This window comes from Phalangium opilio, unplaced genomic scaffold (assembly GCF_054372755.1).
Source record: "Phalangium opilio isolate 3A_F unplaced genomic scaffold, DU_Popi_V2 ptg000019l_1, whole genome shotgun sequence".
NCBI lineage: Eukaryota > Metazoa > Arthropoda > Arachnida > Opiliones > Phalangiidae > Phalangium > Phalangium opilio.
The window spans coordinates 516,391-534,830 of NW_028324152.1; the positions used below are offsets into that span (position 1 = coordinate 516,391).

Sequence of the window (18,440 nt, forward strand, 5' to 3'; positions counted from 1 at the left end):
TTAATATATGGAAATATTTTTCGTAATTTCGATGCCTTTAGTGGTTTTGTAGCTATAAAGCTCTGTTTCATTTTGATATCCCAAGAACTTTTTTTAATATTATTATTTGAAATCGATGTTTATATATTACTTAAGCTATACTACATCTGTTTATAGCATAATCCTTTCTAAAGTGATTTCAAGAAGAACGTTACTATATTGGTCAAATGAACTTTCATTTGTCAATAGGCCTAGTGAACCATAAAGTAAATGCTAGGTTTTCGTTTCTGTAATGCAGAGACATTAACGGTTCAGAGTGAGCCGAAAGTTAATTACACTTTTAAATAATCAGGCTAAGATTTTATAATCATGGTGGAAGTCTGGGCCGCGTTGAGCAGAGCTCAGCGCTGTTAGCAGTGTCTTACAGAACGGGATTTTGGTTATGAATTTTGACGGCACGGTGCTCAGCGTTGAGCCAGCGCGGTCACCAAAGAAAATAGTCGGGTTTTTGGATAACGTGACGTAAAACGCGTAGTTCTCAGCTTGGCGAAAAAAAATGGAGGAATTAATACAAATAGCTCTTGCTGATTCTGATCATAGAGACTAGAAACCCCAAGGAGTGGCAGGAATGCCTCAACTTGTTGCCCTTTTTCATGGTACACGCAATGGGTACACGGCGACTTCCGCTAAGCAAAATTAAACGGGCCGGAAGCTCTCATGTACCAATTTATGAGCAACATATTATTTGCGCTTGTAGAGCGGGGGACCTGCCACTCCTTGGGGTTTCTAGTCTCTATGTTCTGATGGGACTATAGCTATTTATTTGACGTGAAACCAGTTGATCACGCGAGAATTTTAAGAGATATGTTAGTTTATATGTTTAATTATAAAAGTTGTTCTTATCTATCTCCATAAATATGTTATCATACAATTTTTGTTAAGCCTTTGTACCTTGCACGCTTTATTGCGCTAGCTTCATTTTTAAAACACCGATGACCGGAGAAAAGCTATGACGACAGATCTCACCGGTAAACGTTTTCCAAAATCCGCTGTCTTTTTTGGTGAGCTCTGCTGAACGCAGCCCAGATCAGTGAAAGGTCTGATCGTAATCGGATTATAGCTTCGTGTTATCATGATTTTAATGGTGCACGTTTACTTTCAGTGTGTGTAGCCACAAATTAGCTTTGGTGTTATGTAACTTTAATCGTCATGTTGACAAACTAAGAAAATTGTTGAGGTGAAAGGAGAGGATAGTGTTTACATGGCAACCCTGTTGTGAATATGGCTTTGAACATAGAGGGTATACAGTTGAGGAGTAGCAAATTGGGCCTTTACAAACACGTAAAGGTATTATCCCTCCAAAGTTTTATCTCTTCATTTCCCGTTTTTCCCCCATCGGATGATTTTAATGTGTACAAGTATATACTTATTGGATGTAAAATGTCGTCTGATTTACAGTATATTTTCTATGCTTTGTATACTGCTTTAATATTTCATAAATTTTAACTTCAGTATTTGTTCATTAAAAAAAAATAAACATTTCCATAACAGGGTAAATAAGTTTGTAGGTAGTCCTTCTCTTGACTCGGAGAGGTAATATTTTGGTTTTCCCAACTTGTACTTAATTTCCTATGGAGATTAACATGGCGTTTTTCGTGATTTACCCCCACCGCGAACAGAAAAACTACAACGAAGTTACTTTTCGGAATACTCTTGAATTAACAATTAAGTATTCAAGGTGTGCTATCGGCTAGTTTAATTTAAATCAATTAACTCTAAGTATGTTAATTTTAGTTAATTCTGAAAGTACGTCAAAAATTACTTTTGGGTCAGACTATCTAGCAGTAGACGCTGACAAATTACTTTGGTATTTCATCCGAGCTTGAGCACCTTTATATGTATTTTCTAATTAACTGTAGCACCCTTAATAAGAAATACGTCGTTATCAGGTCGGAATTTTCGTCTAGAAAAGTAATTCAGGTAAATAATTACAGTTAACAGAGGTTTTTATATCATTTAAAGTAAGTTTTTGAACGTTCTTTACGGCCAAGGCTTAAGTTGTATTTTAGTTTGTCTATGTAATATAGTCTTTATAGTGTCTTTCCCCTTTAAAGATAAAAAAGCTAATTTCCAGCTCTGTATTATAAAAATACGCAGTCTGCTTCGTTTTCTGCTACCAACAAATATAGCAGGTATACAGCAGGCTGGGAAATAGCACACTTCCTCTGGTCCAAAACCAGTTTATTAATTGCTTGGACTAGTTTTTTAATTCAAGAAGTGGGGTTACTGGTCCTCGGGACCAGTTTATTAATTGCAAATCTATTGGAGAGCAAAGGCTGGGACCAGTCCGGAGACCAGTAAATGATTTCAGACACTAGGGGGTCACTGGTCCAAAGGACTAGTTTAAAAAATATCCTTATTTCCCAGCCTGGTATACAGGGTTTCATTATTTGTTAATCTCACTAAAATGCTACTAATTGTGAAGATGTGTGATATATTTCCTTAAACTAAACCAATGTAGAGGAATTTCCATGTTTACATCAGCACAGATTCTCTCAACGTAACCACGTTGGAAACGATTCGTTAAAACATTTTTTTTTCCTGGTGAAACAGTCCGTATATGATATTACGTTTTATAAATTATTTGTTACCAAGAGTGGATTGTTTAATTTAGAAACATAAGTAACAGTGGTGCTGATTACTCCAGGAGAACATTGTCTTTACGTAATTAGTCAAATAAATTCCATGTGCAGATTTTTTCAACGTAAACACGTGGGAAACAGAGGGTTACGTTTGCTATTTCCACAGTCCTCATTGCCGTTTGTTTATATGTCAGAATTGCTATGAATTGTTTAGGTATTTGATTTAATGGTAGGATTAATCGAGATAAGCCTTTAAACCAAACTTAATCGAGATAAGCCTGTAAACCAAACTTAATCGAGATAAGCCTTTAAACCAAACTTAATCGAGATAAACCTTTGAACTAAACTTAATCGAGATAAACCTTTGAACTAAACTTAATCGAGATAAGCCTTTAAACCAAACTTAATCGAGATAAGCCTTTAAACCAAACTTAATCGAGATAAGCCTTTAAACCAAACTTAATCGAGATAAGCCTTTAAACCAAACTTAATCGAGATAAGCCTCTAAACCAAACTTAATCGAGATAACTCTAAACCAAACTTAATCGAGATAAGCCTCTAAACCAAACTTAATCGAGATAAGCCTTTAAACCAAACTTAATCGAGATAAACCTTTGAACTAAACTTAATCGAGATAAACCTTTGAGCTAAACTTAATCGAGATAAACCTTTGAACCAAACTTAATCGAGATAAGCCTCTAAACCAAACTTAATCGAGATAAGCCTTTAAACCAAACTTAATCGAGATAAGCCTCTAAACCAAACTTAATCGAGATAAGCCTTTAAACTAAACTTAATCGAGATAAGCCTTTAAATTAGACTTAATCGAGATAAGCCTTTAAATTAGACTTAATCGAGATAAACCTTTGAACTAAACTTAATCGAGATAAACCTTTGAACCAAACTTAATCGAGATAAGCCTCTAAACCAAACTTAATCGAGATAAGCCTTTAAACCAAACTTAATCGAGATAAGCCTTTAAACCAAACTTAATCGAGATAAGCCTTTAAACAAAACTTAATCGAGTTAAAAATTTAAACTAAGCTTAATCGAGTTAAACCTTTAAACCAAACTTAATCGAGATAAGCCTCTAAACCAAACTTAATCGAGATAATTAGCCTTTAAACCAAACTTAATCGAGATAAGCCTTTAAACCAAACTTAATCGAGATAAGCCTCTAAACCAAACTTAATCGAGATAATTAGCCTTTAAACCAAACTTAATCGAGATAAGCCTTTAAACCAAACTTAATCGAGTTAAAAATTTAAACTAAGCATAATCGAGTTAAACCTTTAAACTAAACTTAATCTAGATAAGCCTTTAAACTAAACTTAATCGAGATAAGCCTTTAAACTAAACTAAGTCGAGATAAGCCTTTAAATTCGACTTAATCGAGATAAGAATTTAAATTAGACTTAATCGAGATAAGCCTTTAAATTAGACTTAATCGAGATAAGCCTTTAAACCCAAAACCAAGGCGCATATATGCATATCTAAATCAACTATTATTTTTAATTTTTCAAAATTTAATAGCTACGAAATCTAGTTCAAGTAATATAACAGCGAGGCTCCGACGAGAATCGAACTCATGCTCTTCTGTTTACTAGACAGGCGCTTTAACCACTAAGCCACGGAGCCCTTGCTTTGAAGCGACATGAATGCAGAATATTACTTTAATTTAACTAAATTAACTCATCGGAATTTTTACCCTATTGTTTTAATTTTTCAAAATTTAATAGCTACGAAAAATAGTACAAGAACATAACAACAAGGCTCCGACGAGAATCGAACTCATGATCTCCTGTTTACGAGACAGGCTTTTTAACCACTAAGCCACGGAGCCCTTGCTTTGAAGCGATATGAATGCTGAATATTTCTGTAAATTAACTAAATTATCTCATCGGAACTTTTACCCTATTGTTTGCATAAATGCATATCTAAATCAACTATTATTTATAATTTTTTCAAAATTTTATAGCGACGAAATCTAGTTCAAGTAACATAACAGCGAGGTTCCGACGAGAATCGAACTCATGCTCTTCTGTTTACAAGACAGGCGCTTTAACCACTAAGCCACGGACCTTTGAACTAAACTTAATCGAGATAAACCTTTGAACCAAACTTAATCGAGATAAGCCTCTAAACCAAACTTAATCGAGATAAGCCTTTAAACCAAACTTAATCGAGATAAGCCTTTAAACCAAACTTAATCGAGATAAGCCTTTAAACCAAACTTAATCGAGTTAAAAATTTAAACTAAGCTTAATCGAGTTAAACCTTTAAACCAAACTTAATCGAGATAAGCCTCTAAACCAAACTTAATCGAGATAATTAGCCTTTAAACCAAACTTAATCGAGATAAGCCTTTTAACCAAACTTAGTCGAGATAAGCCTCTAAACAAACTTAATCGAGATAATTAGCCTTTAAACCAAACTTAATCGAGATAATTAGCCTTTAAACCAAACTTAATCGAGATAAGCCTTTAAACCAAACTTAATCGAGTTAAAAATTTAAACTAAGCATAATCGAGTTAAACCTTTAAACTAAACTTAATCTAGATAAGCCTTTAAACTAAACTTAATCGAGATAAGCCTTTAAATTAGACTTAATCGAGATAAGCCTTTAAATTAGACTTAATCGAGATAAGCCTTTAAATTAGACTTAATCGAGATAAGCCTTTAAACCTAAAACCAAGGCGCATATATGCATATCTAAATCAACTATTATTTTTAATTTTTCAAAATTTAATAGCTACGAAATCTAGTTCAAGTAATATAACAGCGAGGCTCCGACGAGAATCGAACTCATGCTCTTCTGTTTACGAGACAGGCGCTTAAACCACTAAGCCACGGAGCCCTTGCTTTGAAGCGATATGAATGCTGAATATTTCAGTAAATTAACTAAATTATCTCATCGGAACTTTTACCCTATTGTTTTAATTTTTCAAAATTTAATAGCTACGAAAAATAGTACAAGAACATAACAACAAGGCTCCGACGATAATCGAACTCATGATCTCCTGTTTACGAGACAGGCTTTTTAACCACTAAGCCACGGAGCCCTTGCTTTGAAGCGATATGAATGCTGAATATTTCAGTAAATTAACTAAATTATCTCATCGGAACTGTTACCCTATTGTTTGCATAAATGCCTATCTAAATCAACTATTATTTTTAATTTTTTCAAAACTTGATAGCTACGAAATCAAGTTCAAGTAATATAACAGCGAGGCTCCGACGAGAATCGAACTCATGATCTCCTGTTTACGAGACTGGCGCTTTTTTTTTAATATAAAACAAAATTGATACAACAGTCAAAATTAATCAATGCTACATTTTACAAATCAGCAGGTATCGAACAATTATAACCAGTCTAAGAATTCTTTTATGTGCTTTAACAAATGTTCATCACGATTCAATAACAAACAAGTTGGGAAAACCAAAATTTTACCTCTCCGAGTCAAGAGGTCTACAACTACAAACTTATTTACCTAGATATGGAATTATTTCTCTTTTTTGAAGTAAAATTTATGAAATATTGAAGCATTATTCCAAGCATAGCGAATATACAGTAAAGCAGACGACATTTTACATCCAATAAGGATAAATCTTGGACACATGGAAATCAGTCAATGGGGAAAAGAACAGGAAATGAAGTCTACGCTTCAGCTGTTTACCGTTTATTCTGATAGCTACATTCACAACTGATTTGCAGTGTAAACACTATCGTCTCGTCTCACCTCAATAATATTCTTAGTTTGCCAACATGAATGTTAACGTTAAATAACACCAAAGCTAAATTGTAGCTAGACGCACTAATAGTCAATGCGCACCATGAAGAGAATAAAAAGTCTGTAGCTACTACCCGTTTACCATTAGCCCTTTTACTATTCTAATTGCCACCATGATATTTTCTTCTATTATAAAATCTTAACCTGATTATTTAAGAGTGTATTTAACTTTCGGCTCACTCTGAACCGTTGATGTCTCTTAATTTCGGACACGAAAATCAAAGCCCATAGTTTACTTCACCTCAGGCCTCAATTAATTACTCTTTGTTTCACTAAGCCTTATGCGGGTTATAATTGCTATACCCGCCGGAGTGTAGGTCTTAGATTTCTTCATGAAATCACTAAACCAAGGATTATTCTATATACAGATGTAGTATAGCTTAAGTAAAATATAAACAGACATTTCAAATAACAATATTAAAAAAATCATTCGAATATCAAAATGAAACAGAGCTTTAAAGCTACAAAAGTACTAAATGCATCATGATTACGAAAAAATACTTCCACATATTCACTTTATATTATGGAAAAAGGGAATATTAAGGTTCTGTATGATTTCTTAACACATCAACACAAGGCTAACGGCTAACGCGACGCACTAGTGTAACAATGGACGGACACACACAGACCAAAACATAGACTGCTTTTTAACTCTTTCCTTATTAATTTTGAGTTGAGAAACAAGATTATCTTAAATATTAAAATAAATATAATTAATATTAAAAATTTTCTTCGTTAGTTGTTCGCCTAATTGAGCGTTACATCGTTTTGGTAAAGAACAATTAAACAGTCTTGAGAGACTTGACTAATATTGGCGTTTGAAATGAAGCATACGCCGATTGCTTCGCCTTACTCAAATAGGTAGTATATAAGGGTGTCGAACTACAGTTATAAGCAAGAACAACCGCAATTGCGAAAACCTTTGGTGGACAACCCACCATAGGGAGGCTAGACGTTTCTCGTAACCCTAGCTGATCGCCGCGAATGTCTTAAACCAAACGATGACGATGGAGTTAGAAGCCAATGAGACAGATTGGTGTCTATGTGGAATAGACGGAAGACCAGTAGATGGTGGTGTTTAGTAGCCAGTATGTACAGACTGGTGTCCAAGTGGGATGGACAAAGACCAGAAGATGGTGGTGATTAGAAGCCAGTATGTACAGACTGGTGTCCAAGTGGAATGGACGAAGACCAGAAGATGGTGGTGATTAGAAGCCAGTATGTACAGACTGGTGTCCATGTGGGATGGACGAAGACCAAAAGATGGTGGTGATTAGAAGCCAGTAAGTACTGACTGGTGACCGTGTGGGATGGATAAAGACCAGAAAATGGTGGTGTGGAAACTCAAGTAGAGGAGCCATTTCCGTGACTGTGAATACAGTTCGGAAATGGCGAACACGTTTGCTCCTATTTGGAAACTGCGAACGCGGTCACGTGGGTGTAACAACAGACACACACACAGACAGACACACCCACACGATCGTTACAGAACCTCTCCGTGGCATACGTCACTCGGAGAGGTAAAAATGGGAGCTGTAGGTGAGACGTAGTTCGCGTTTTAAAATGGCGTAACAACGTTTTTCTAAAATATTTAACGAGACTTTGGCAGTACTAATTACAAGTTGGGAAACCAAAATAAACCTCTCCGAGCCGAGACGAATTTACTTTCTAAACACAGGTCCACCAGCCAATGAGAAAAACCGGAAAAACATAGTTCAAATTGGCGAAATATTGCCAAGGTCTTTAACAATTTCCTTTGTATCCTCAATAATTCTAATGAGGACCTAAATGTATCAGTGAAGGGTGTATTTAACTTTCGGCTCACTCTGAACCGTTAACACCTCCTATAACAGAAGGCGAAACAAGGTCATTTCTAGTTTAAATCTAGGGTATCTTATTTCACAAACCCAATCGTTTCAACACTTGTGGATAGATGAAGAATTAACACCCATATTATATAATGAATAAAAAAAATGCGATTACACTATATACAAGTTGGGAAAACCAAAATATTACCTCTCCGAGTCGGGGAAAAGACGACTCAATATCGAAATACTAGACCAACATTTTTTCGCTTTGTTTTGTCTAACGAGGCTTAAGTCATTGAAACGTGTTCTCTACATTGTCAAAATATATAATCATCCACTAATCCTTGGTTTCAAATCATTACTTACAAAGAATATATAAGTTCTATGTTAAATTTTATTCTCTGATGCATACCACTAGCTTTGCCTTATATAACCTTTAATTCAGAATAAAATCTGAAAGACACGATTTCCATTAGAACATACCTTTACGAGAAGATCTTGTTTCCTTTCTAACGAAAAACTGAACTTTCCTTATCAGTTTTTCAAGGTTATAGAACTGAAAGGGTTTCTTTTACCTTAGCGTTTATCTCGGTAATTTTAAAGTTCACTTTCAAATCATAAATCTTTATTTAATCTCTAGTCTCCCTAATTAAAAAAACATGAAATGTCCTAAACTTATCTCTAATTTTCATTACTACCAATTTATGCAAAACTACTAATGGCTAATTCGAACTTAAAAAAAACCACTCGAACGTCTGAAACAAGGTTCTGAGAAAACCCACTTATGTTTAGTAAGTCGACAGAATTAATTATAATAAAATATTTATTGACTGTGCTCATCAAGTGTCCAATATAAACTGACTACAAAGTAGCTAGCTTCTTTATGAGGAAACCTCGTTATTCGCTATAGGTGGCGCGCACTAGTGGAATAGATTAGGGTATACTAGTGGCGAGACTAACAATATATGATAATGTTATTAAGAGTATATAGCAAGAGTATATATCAAGTGTATTACGAAAGTATATAACAGGAGTATATAACATCTTTCATTCTTTAAAAAATTAAGTATTACGAAAACGTTTTGGATTGAAAATATTAGTTCTTGTTCGTGTTGACCTTGGTTGTTGTGTACTTGCTATAAATGTGTAAATGGTGCTCGTGTGCTGGGTATGGCGGATACAGAAATTGTTTTGGGAAATGGGGAAGTTCCCGGAGAAATTCGAGTAGCGCTGTTCGGGTGTTGTCCAGCGTCTGAGCAGTCGTCATGCCAGAAGGACTTAAAGTCCTAATGTTTGATATTGAATGTTGTACGTGGCTGTTCGAGTTTATGCGGTGTAATTACAACCACTATTTGCTTTTGGTCTGGTCTTGACGTTTGAAGTATAGTAGGAGATCGGATCTGTGTTGCTGAAATCGGTGAATGAGTTTGAGTTGTTAAGACTGAAGTTTGATTTTGCAAGGGTCGTGGTGTTGGAGATGTGTTCGGCGTTGCCGAGGTCGGTGAATAAATTTGAGTTGTTGAAATTGAAGTTTGTTTTTGTATGGGTGGTGGTAATCTTCCTAGTCTGACTCTTGAAGTGGCTCGGTAAGTATTGGCCGCAGGATCGGGTAGATTGGTTAAATTTTGCCGCAAATGCTTAACACAATTGTCCTCCACCTGTTGTACTTCTTGTGCCGTGTTGGGTTCAGCGTAGTCGCTTTGAGGTACTGAACTGAGTAGGTGTGTCGCACGTATTTGGTGGTTAGTTCTCCGCAATGTTTTTCCGTCATTTATCTTCAGGATAGACGACAAGGGATCTTTGCTTTCGTGTAGTGCTTCTGCAGGTTTCCATTACCGTGGTCCGACATGGTAATATACTGGTCTCCCGGCCTTTAGGGTTTCAGGTATTGTGCGGTGCGCGTGATTTTGACGTTTAATCATTGGGTTTTTTAATCCAGTAAGGTTTGCGAATATGACAAGTTGAGAAGTGCGTTCGAAGTGTTTGTTTTGTTTTTAGTTTACGGTGTTCTGGTTCGGCGTCCTTTTAACATCTCGCTGGGTGACGGTAGCTTTCCAATGGGCCTCCAACGATATTCCATAAGAACATACTGTAGGTCACGACCTTCCTGTTGCGCTTTGATTGCCAGGTTTTTTTAATGTTTGTATGGTTCGTTCAGTCATACCGTTGCTTTTTAAGAATGATATGCGCTGGATGTTACGTGTTCTACTGCCCATTGTTGAAGTAAACCCTTGAAAAAGCTCGAGTTAAAGGGAGGACCATTATCAGACAGCAATTTCTGCGGAGCACCATATCGACAGAATTGTGGAGTTAGGAACTTTATTATCGCTTTACCATTAGTGCTTCGTAACTCTTGAGCTTCTACGCATTTGGAGTAATAGTCAACTAGAATGATCAGATTTGTATTATTGATGTGGAAGAGATCCGCACCAACAGTGTGCGAGGGTAGCTGAGGTACATCGTAAGGCGTAAGCGCATAGCGTGTTGGAACGGTCCCTTTTTTCGGCAAGTTGTACAGTTCTGGACATACTTTGTGATGTCTCTTTTCATTTGTGGCCAGTAGAGATACAGCTTGGCTTAAGATAGGCACGCGGTTATTCCTTGATGAACCGAGTGAATATGGGTCATGACATCACGGCGGAGCACTTCGAAACGTAAAGCGCATCCCCTCGGTAAATTAGGCCTTCTGATGCATGAAGTTCTTCTTTTATCGCCCAGAACGGCTTTAACTCGCTGTGTAATTTTTCGCATGCAGATCGCCATCCTTCTTTTATGTAGAACAGTATCGTTTGTGCAGGTGGCTCAGATGCGTTAGCGTTGTTGAATTGAGTTTGTACACTCCCGGCTCATCGGTTTTTAAGTAGGATGAGTCAATTTCTGTCGTGGATTGAGGACCACGTGACAACGTGACGGGCACTTGTAAATGAGTGCCAGGTATGTAGACCATCGTTATTTGGTATCTGAGCAGGCGAAGAACTGGATGCGTGGTGTGAGTCTTAATGATGACAATTAAAGGTTTATGATCGGCCAGTACGATAAAGGGGACTCCAATGACATAATAAAGGAATCTTTCGCACGCGTAGACTATGCCTAGAAGTTCACGTTCTATTGGCGCGTAGTTTAGTTGAGTGCGGGTGAAAGAGGATGAAGCATACTCAACAGGTTTACCATTTTGTAGTAGTACTGCACCAACGCCTATTAGGCTGCTTTCTACTGATATTGTCCTGGTGGCTTGCGAATTGTAATAGGCCAGTACTGGGGACGAGGAGATGAGGCGTTTAGGTTTTAGGAAGACAGCTTCTCTCTTTGCGTCCCACATGAATGAGACCTCTTTCTTCAGGAGCTCGCATGGTGGAGCTGTAATTGTTGAGTGTTGGGGCAGGAATTTTGCCAAATAATTCACCATGCCGAGGAATCTTGGTAATAATTTTTTGTCTGTTGGTGACGGTATTCATTGAATCGCTTGAACTTTTGTTGGTGAAATTTCGAGGCCTTTGGAGGACAGGATGTTGCCCAAGTATTCTATCTTGTCTACCGCTAGTTGCTGGAAATAATTCTGACGCTGAGGAGAGACCATAAGGTAGCCGGAGGAATCTGTATCGTCCGTAAGGTGTTGCGATTGTACACATGTAAGAGCTTGGTTCATCCAGCTCTATGTGCCAGAACGCACTTTGCGCGTCCAGGACGGTGTTGATCAGCGTAGATTTGTTGAGCGGTAGGCATTGGATAGTAGGGTTCCGGGTGTGACCTTCCTTTTGGTTTTTCCACTATTACCATTGGGTGGACCCAATCGGTGAGCTCCGTGACGGGCACTATAATGCCTAACTGTTGCATGCGTTGCAATTCCCTTTGCACTCTTGATTACACCCACACAATCCAATAATGGTTTGCGTCCTTTTTCTACGATGGTAAAAAAAACGTTTTAAACCCCATCAAAGGTAAAAAACACTTCTTGTTAAATTGTGAACTAAACTTTATTCATCTGTTTTTATTTAAACATTAGTAATAAATAATATGGATACGACTAGCATCGCGCTTTGTACAAATGCATCTTCACGTAAATAAACTTGTTCACTACACGTAACACAGAAGTGATTTTTTTATATTTAACGATAGGCTACCTCCTCTATTTTTTATCAAAAGTGATTCTATTTAACTTACCAATTATATCTGATGAGAGAATAGTAACTCTACCAACTGAACATACCAGTTTCAGCAACCCTTCATATCTAGATATCACAGTTACCACTTCCACATTTTCCAATTTGAGCGACCATTTCGGGCAGTAGGTTTCCAATTTGAGCGACCCTTGCGTGCAATAGGTTTCCAATTTGAGCGACCCTTGCGTGCAATAGGTTTCCAATTTGAGCGACCCTTGCGTGCAATAGGTTTCCAATTTGAGCGACCCTTGCGTGCAATAGGTTTCCAATTTGAGCGACCCTTGCGTGCAATAGGTTTCCAATTTGAGCGACCCTGGCGTGCAATAGGTTTCCAATTTGAGCGACCCTTGCGTGCAATAGGTTTCCAATTTGAGCGACCCTTGCGTGCAATAGGTTTCCAATTTGAGCGACCCTTGCGTGCAATAGGTTTCCAATTTGAGACGCTTGCAGGCAATAGGTTTCCAATTTGAGGGACACTTGCTGGCAATAGGTTTCCAATTTAAGGGACACTTGCTGGCAATAGGTTTCCAATTTGAGCGACCCTTTCGGGCAATAGGTTTCCAATTTGAGCGACCCTTTCGGGCAATAGGTTTCCAATTTGAGCGACCCTTTCAGGCAATAGGTTTTCAATTTGAGCGACCCTTTCGGGCAATAGGTTTCCAATTTGAGCGACCCTTTCGGGCAATAGGTTTCCAATTTGAGCGACCCTTTCGGGCAATAGGTTTCTAATTTGAGCGAGCCTTTCGGGCAATAGGTTTGTAATTTGAGCGACCCTTTCGGGCAATAGGTTTCTAATTTGAGCGACCCTTTCGGGCAATAGGTTTCTAATTTGAGCGACCCTTTCGGGCAATAGGTTTCCAATTTGAACGACCATTTCGGGCAATAGGTTTCTAATTTGAACGACCCTTTCGGGTGATAAGTTTCCAGTTCAAGCAACCCTTTCGGGTGAGTTGATTTTACAAAGCTCCTAGAGCTAGGATTTCCACCAACCATTAATTACGGCTGATCTTACAAAGCTCCGAGAGCTAGGACTTTCACCAACCCTTTAGGGTTATAATACAAAGCTTCTACAGCTAGGGTTTTCAACAACTTAAAAAGGTAAAGCTTCTAACCCATCTGGGTTATAAGTTCATTTTACAAAGCTCCTAGAGCTAGGATTTCCATCAACCATTGATTACGGCTGATTTTTACAAAGCTCCGAGAGCTTGGACTATCACAGACCCTTTCGGGTTATAATACAAAGCTTCGAGAGCTTGGACTATCACAGACCCTTTCGGGTTATAATACAAAGCTTCGAGAGCTAGGACTATCTCTAACCCTTTCGGGTTATAATACAAAGCTTCGAGAGCTAGGACTATCTCTAACCCTTTCGGGTTATAATACAAAGCTTCGAGAGCTAGGACTATCACTAACCCTTCCGAGTTACTATGCAAAGCTTCTACAGCTAGCACTTCAACTCAATTTGTGCAACCCTTTCTATAGTAGTGGCGTAGCGTGACTTTATCCCACCCGAGGCTAACAATAGATTTTCTGCCCTCCTTTTTTCGCAATTATGCTTATTAAGCTCTGTAATAAAGCTGTGATAATGTTTCACTGTTTTCTAAAGGATTAAAATGAAATGTATTTCATTAAATAAACTTTTATTTTGCGGTTTTTTTCCAATGCAAAGTCTTTAGTATGGTGATAAAAGTTGATTTATACCTATTGTTCGATTGTCAAGATAAGGAGATTTGTTAAACTCGACTTAGACATTGAAGACTAATACATTTGATCAATTTCAATTCCGAGAATTTTCTCTCAACTCGCATACTTATAGCAGCTTTGATGAATATTATCAGCATTACAATGTTAGGTAAGCGCTTTCAAGTTTCGACTAAACAGTACAATCTAATCCCCTAGAATAGAGATCCTTTCACGGTACGCCACTAAATTATGCATTACTTTCAAAGATACCTCTTTCATCATACAAAGCTCCTATAGAGCTAGGATTTCCATCAACCATTGATTACGCCTGAAGTTACAAAGCTTCGAGAGCTAGGACTATCACTAACCCTTTCGGGTTATAATACAAAGCTTCGAGAGCTAGGACTATCACTAACCCTTTCGGGTTATAATACAAAGCTTCGAGAGCTAGGACTATCACTAACCCTTTCGGGTTATAATACAAAGCTTCGAGAGCTAGGACTATCACTAACCCTTTCGGGTTATAATACAAAGCTTCGAGAGCTAGGACTTTCACTAACCCTTTCGGGTTATAATACAAAGCTTCGAGAGCTAGGATTTTCACAGACACTTTCGGGTTATAATACAAAGCTTCGAGAGCTAGGACTTTCACTAACCCTTTCGGGTTATAATACAAAGCTTCGAGAGCTAGGATTTCCATCAACCATTGATTACGGCTGACTTTACAAAGCTTCGAAAGCTAGGACTTCACTAACCCTTTCGGGTTATAATACAAACTTCGAGAGCTAGGACTAACACTAACCCTTTCGGGTTATAATACAAAGCTTCGAGAGCTAGGACTATCACAGACCCTTGCGGGTTATAATACAAAGCTTCGAGAGCTAGGACTATCACAGACCCTTGCGTGTTATAATACAAAGCTTCGAGAGCTAGGACTATCACAGACCCTTTCGGGTTATAATACAAAGCTTCGAGAGCTTGGACTATCACAGACCCTTTCGGGTTATAATACAAAGCTTCGAGAGCTAGGACTATCTCTAACCCTTTCGGGTTATAATACAAAGCTTCGAGAGCTAGGACTATCTCTAACCCTTTCGGGTTATAATACAAAGCTTCGAGAGCTAGGACTATCACTAACCCTTCCGAGTTACTATGCAAAGCTTCTACAGCTAGCACTTCAACTCAATTTGTGCAACCCTTTCTATAGTAGTGGCGTAGCGTGACTTTATCCCACCCGAGGCTAACAATAGATTTTCTGCCCTCCTTTTTTCGCAATTATGCTTATTAAGCTCTGTAATAAAGCTGTGATAATGTTTCACTGTTTTCTAAAGGATTAAAATGAAATGTATTTCATTAAATAAACTTTTATTTTGCGGTTTTTTTTCCAATGCAAAGTCTTTAGTATGGTGATAAAAGTTGATTTATACCTATTGTTCGATTGTCAAGATAAGGAGATTTGTTAATCTCGACTTAGACATTGAAGACTAATACATTTGATCAATTTCAATTCCGAGAATTTTCTCTCAACTCGCATACTTATAGCAGCTTTGATGAATATTATCAGCATTACAATGTTAGGTAAGCGCTTTCAAGTTTCGACTAAACAGAACAATCTAATCCCCTAGAATAGAGATCCTTTCACGGTACGCCACTAAATTATGCATTACTTTCAAAGATACCTCTTTCATCATACAAAGCTCCTATAGAGCTAGGATTTCCATCAACCATTGATTACGGCTGACTTTACAAAGCTTCTAGAGCTAGGACTATCACTAACCCTTTCGGGTTATAATACAAAGCTTCGAGAGCTAGGACTATCACTAACCCTTTCGGGTTATAATACAAAGCTTCGAGAGCTAGGACTATCACTAACCCTTTCGGGTTATAATACAAAGCTTCGAGAGCTAGGATTTTCACAGACACTTTCGGGTTATAATACAAAGCTTCGAGAGCTAGGACTTTCACTAACCCTTTCGGGTTATAATACAAAGCTTCGAGAGCTCGGATTTCCATCAACCATTGATTACGGCTGACTTTACAAAGCTTCGAGAGCTAGGACTTCACTAACCCTTTCGGGTTATAATACAAAGCTTCGAGAGCTAGGACTAACACTAACCCTTTCGGGTTATAATACAAAGCTAGGACTTCACTAACCCTTTCGGGTTATAATACAAAGCTTCGAGAGCTAGGACTAACACTAACCCTTTCGGGTTATAATACAAAGCTTCGAGAGCTAGGACTAACACTAACCCTTTCGGCTTATAATACAAAGCTTCGAGAGCTAGGACTAGCACTAACCCTTTCGGGTTATAATACAAAGCTTCGAGAGCTAGGACTAACACTAACCCTTTCGGGTTATAATACAAAGCTTCGAGAGCTAGGACTAACACTAACCCTTTCGGGTTATAATACAAAGCTTCGAGAGCTTGGACTATCACAGACCCTTTCGGGTTATAATACAAAGCTTCGAGAGCTAGGACTATCACAGACCCTCTCGGGTTATAATACAAAGCTTCGAGAGCTAGGACTATCACTAACCCTTTCGGGTTATAATACAAAGCTTCGAGAGCTAGGACTATCACTAACCCTTTCGGGTTATAATACAAAGCTTCGAGAGCTAGGACTTTCACTAACCCTTTCGGGTTATAATACAAAGCTTCGAGAGCTAGGATTTTCACAGACACTTTCGGGTTATAATACAAAGCTTCGAGAGCTAGGACTTTCACTAACCCTTTCGGGTTATAATACAAAGCTTCGAGAGCTAGGATTTCCATCAACCATTGATTACGGCTGACTTTACAAAGCTTCGAGAGCTAGGACTTCACTAACCCTTTCGGGTTATAATACAAAGCTTCGAGAGCTAGGACTAACACTAACCCTTTCGGGTTATAATACAAAGCTTGGAGAGCTAGGACTATCACAGACCCTTGCGGGTTATAATACAAAGCTTCGAGAGCTAGGACTATCACAGACCCTTGCGGGTTATAATACAAAGCTTCGAGAGCTAGGACTATCACAGACCCTTTCGGGTTATAATACAAAGCTTCGAGAGCTTGGACTATCACAGACCCTTTCGGGTTATAATACAAAGCTTCGAGAGCTAGGACTATCACAGACCCTCTCGGGTTATAATACAAAGCTTCGAGAGCTAGGACTTTCACAGACCCTTTCGAGTTATAATACAAAGCTTCGAGAGCTAGGGCTTTCACAGGGTTAAATTACAAGGCTTCGAGAGCTAGGGCTTTCACAGGGTTAAATTACAAAGCTTCGAGAGCTAGGGCTTTCACAGGGTTAAATTACAAAGTTTCGAGAGCTAGGGCTTTCACAGGGTTAAATTACAAAGCTTCGAGAGCTAGGGCTTTCACAGGGTTAAATTACAAAGCTTCGAGAGCTAGGGCTTTCACAGGGTTAAATTACAAAGCTTCGAGAGCTAGGGCTTTCACAGGGTTAAATTACAAAGCTTCGAGAGCTAGGGCTTTCACAGGGTTAAATTACAAAGCTTCGAGAGCTAGGGCTTTCACAGGGTTAAATTACAAAGCTTCGAGAGCCAGGGCTTTCACAGGGTTAAATTACAAAGCTTCGAGAGCTAGGGCTTTCACAGGGTTAAATTACAAAGCTTCGAGAGCTAGGGCTTTCACAGGGTTAAATTACAAAGCTTCGAGAGCTAGGGCTTTCACAGGGTTAAATTACAAAGCTTCGAGAGCTAGGGCTTTCACAGGGTTAAATTTCAAAGCTTCGAGAGCTAGGACTAACACTAATCCTTTCGGGTTATAATACAAAGCTTCGAGAGCTAGGACTAACACTAACCCTTTCGGGTTATAATACAAAGCTTCGAGAGCTAGGACTATCACTAACCCTTTCGGGTTATAATACAAAGCTTCGAGAGCTAGGACTAACACTAACCCTTTCGGGTTATAATACAAAGCTTCGAGAGCTAGGACTATCACTAACCCTTTCGGGTTATAATACAAAGCTTCGAGAGCTAGGACTAACACTAACCCTTTCGGGTTATAATACAAAGCTTCGAGAGCTAGGACTAACACTAACCCTTTCGGGTTATAATACAAAGCTTCGAGAGCTAGGACTAACACTAACCCTTTCGGGTTATAATACAAAGCTTCGTGAGCTAGGACTAACACTAACCCTTTCGGGTTATAATACAAAGCTTCGAGAGCTAGGACTAACACTAACCCTTTCGGGTTATAATACAAAGCTTCGAGAGCTAGGACTAACACTAACCCTTTCGGGTTATAATACAAAGCTTCGAGAGCTAGGACTATCACAGACCCTTGCGGGTTATAATACAAAGCTTCGAGAGCTAGGACTATCACAGACCCTTGCGGGTTATAATACAAAGCTTCGAGAGCTAGGACTATC

General features: G+C 38.3%; 3 non-coding genes across 3 annotated transcripts; all 3 read right to left on the reverse strand.

Moving 5' to 3' along the window:
* Positions 1-4,186: 4,186 nt before the first annotated feature.
* Positions 4,187-4,259, reverse strand: TRNAT-AGU (transfer RNA threonine (anticodon AGU)). The gene has a single exon. It is a non-coding gene; the product is annotated as a tRNA-Thr (tRNA).
* Positions 4,260-4,391: 132 nt separating this feature from the next.
* TRNAT-CGU (transfer RNA threonine (anticodon CGU)) lies at positions 4,392-4,464 on the reverse strand. Its single transcript has one exon. It is a non-coding gene; the product is annotated as a tRNA-Thr (tRNA).
* A 941-nt stretch (positions 4,465-5,405) lies between these two features.
* TRNAT-CGU (transfer RNA threonine (anticodon CGU)) lies at positions 5,406-5,478 on the reverse strand. Its single transcript has one exon. It is a non-coding gene; the product is annotated as a tRNA-Thr (tRNA).
* Positions 5,479-18,440: the final 12,962 nt, after the last annotated feature.